At 47.6% G+C, this 2,628-nt stretch overlaps 1 protein-coding gene across 1 annotated transcript in view; it reads right to left on the bottom strand.

The window, feature by feature from the left end:
* Positions 1 to 2,628, bottom strand: part of LOC114486275 (plexin-A4-like) — a 293,790-nt gene that overhangs the window by 180,050 nt on the left and 111,112 nt on the right. The gene's annotated exons all lie outside the window — the stretch shown is intronic.

The following is a 2,628-nucleotide window of genomic DNA, read 5'->3' as shown; positions in this document are numbered from 1 at the left end:
CCTGCCGATGCAGGGGACGCGGGTTCGTGCCCCGGTCCGGGAAGATCCCACATGCCGCGGAGCGGCTGGGCCCGTGGGCCGTGGCCGCTGGGCCTGCGCGTCCGGAGCCTGTGCTCCGCAACGGGAGAGGCCACAACAGTGAGAGGCCCGCGTACCACACACACACACACACACACACACACAAATACGGTTTACTCTTCACCGTAAACCCTGAGAAGCTCACCTACCTCTAAGTCACTCCACGAGCAAGCATGAGCAGTAAGCATGCATACTGAGGGGTCCGAGTAGGAGAGGAACAAACAGCCCAAGCCAGGGGACTTTCTTCTACTTCTAGGTCACGCAATTTATTCTCCTTGTATGAAACAGGTAAAATAACTCCTGCCCATACATGCCCAATGCTATGAATGCATTTTCACCTGCAGAAAACTGAGGTCTGACCATAAAGCAGTGTTTTTGGCCTTTAAGATCCTTCCTTCTTTTGTTCTTCAGGTTCCTTCTCTATTGACTTTTTCCAGCTCACAAGTGAGGGCTAGGCAACTTGCAAGAACGTAAACCTCCCTGATGGGGTACAGACCAATGACTGACGCCCGGGAGAAGTGGAGGGTGCTTAATCAAGCTTCCCTGGGTTGAGGGTTATACGACCACATAATAAAAGACCTCCCCTTCTGCCTTCCCGCCATCCCAGCACAAGACTAAAGCTTGAAGAAGCAGAGTTATGGTGATCAGGGGGTCCAACCCTACCTTTCCAATTTCTGTGGCCCTAAAAAAACCACCTCCCTGTCCTGCTAATGCACACAATCTGAGCTCATCTCCAACAAAACTGGCTAACTCTACAATATTTTAAATGGATTTTCTCCCCTCTCTGGACACCATCTTTTCACGCCATTCACATGGATCCTGCAGAGCATATGTTATATCCAAGCACCAGAGAGAACATCACAAAAGGTGGGAACAGGTTGGGAGTCAGAGTCGGGGGTGTGGAGTCCTAAACAGAGACCTGAGACCCCCTGGCCGCTCATCAATCAGTTGCATTTGGCATGTGTGTTCTTGGGGCCCAGCACTACGCTGGGTGCTGTGGGGTGTATAGAAGTTAAATAATTTGTGATATTAGGCAGCAAAAGACTTGAACTCTCATTGAGATGGCCAGACACAAAGAGGCAATCATAGGAACAGTACACTGGATCAACAGCAAATATCTATATGTGTTGCATACTCAATACCAGGGTTTGCTCTAGGTACTGGGATATAGACAAAAATACAAAAATACCTTTGTTTTAGAAGGTTAACCTTCTAGCAGGAAATATAATTCAGGGTTTGATTGCGGAGGTCAGAAAATAAAAGTCATCTGTAATTAAGAGAAGAGATCTGGGTGAGCTGATGCAGAAGCTTCAAGGAGGCCTTCTCCCCCACAGGCCTCCTAATCAGCTTACCCCAAATTGAATGTATCATCTTTTCTCTTACATAAGAGGCCCTCTCTGTGTGAATCCAGTCACCATCACAATCCACCCAGCAAGAAACCTGGTGGTATACCAGATGGTCCTAATTCACTTCTCCTTCGTTTCACTCACCATAGCCAATCTATCAGCATGTCATGTAGGTTTTGTCTCCTAATTACCTCTGAAATCTGTTCCCTCCTCCACATTCCCACTGCCACAACCTAGCTGAGGCTTCATCAGTGCTTATCTTCAGTAGCAACGTAAGTAGTGGACATTGTCATGCACAGTCCAGATTCTCCTTCTGTGAAGGTCTTGCGGCCCCAGCTCTGGGAAATGCTGGTGGTGCCCAGCCCACAGGAGGTGCTTCAGCTGCAGAGAGCTGTCTTATCCAAGGCTCACCTACCAGAGCCCAACCCAGGACAACTCTGACGAGCTATTGTAGCTCCAGAGCTCCCCACACGGTCAGCTGAGGCTGTTGTTGGGCCTGCATCGCAGAAGGACATTTCCCTCTGCCCATTCCCACTTCTGCCCCCTCCCTTCCACAGGTGCTGATCCCAAGAGTCCTCCTCAATAAACGCCCTGCAGGCTCAGATAATTGCAGTGGCTCCTGGCTACCTTCTCTGCTTCCACTTAATCCTTCACCAATGTCATCTCCAAATATCTACAAAAGTGATATTTCTTTTTTTTTTAACATCTTTATTGGAGTATAATTGCTTCACAATGGTGTGTTAGTTTCTGCTTTATAACAAATTAAATCAGCTATACATATACATATATCCCCATATCTCCTCCCTCTTGTGTCTCCCTCCCACCCTCCCTATCCCACCCCTCTAGGTGGTCACAAAGCACCGAGCTGATCTCCCTGTGCTATGCGGCTGCTTCCCACTAGCTAGCTATTTTACATTTGGTAGTGTATATATGTCCATGCCACTCCCTCACTTCGTCTCAGCTTACCCTTCCCCCTCCCCGTGTCCTCAAGTCCATTCTCTATGTCTGTGTCTTTATTCCTGTCCTGCCCCTAGGTTCTTCAGAACCATTTTTTTGTTTTTTAGATGCGTTACCATACAGTATTTGTTTTTCACTTTCTTACTTCACTCTGTATGACAGACTCTAGGTCCATCCACCTCACTACAAATAACTCAATTTCGTTTCTTTTTATGTCTGAGTAATATTCCATTGTATATATGTGCCA

Source organism: Physeter macrocephalus, chromosome 5 (genome assembly GCF_002837175.3).
Source record: "Physeter macrocephalus isolate SW-GA chromosome 5, ASM283717v5, whole genome shotgun sequence".
NCBI classification, from domain to species: domain Eukaryota; kingdom Metazoa; phylum Chordata; class Mammalia; order Artiodactyla; family Physeteridae; genus Physeter; species Physeter macrocephalus.
Note: the sequence above shows the minus strand (reverse complement) of the source record. Positions and strands in the feature narration are given on the sequence as shown.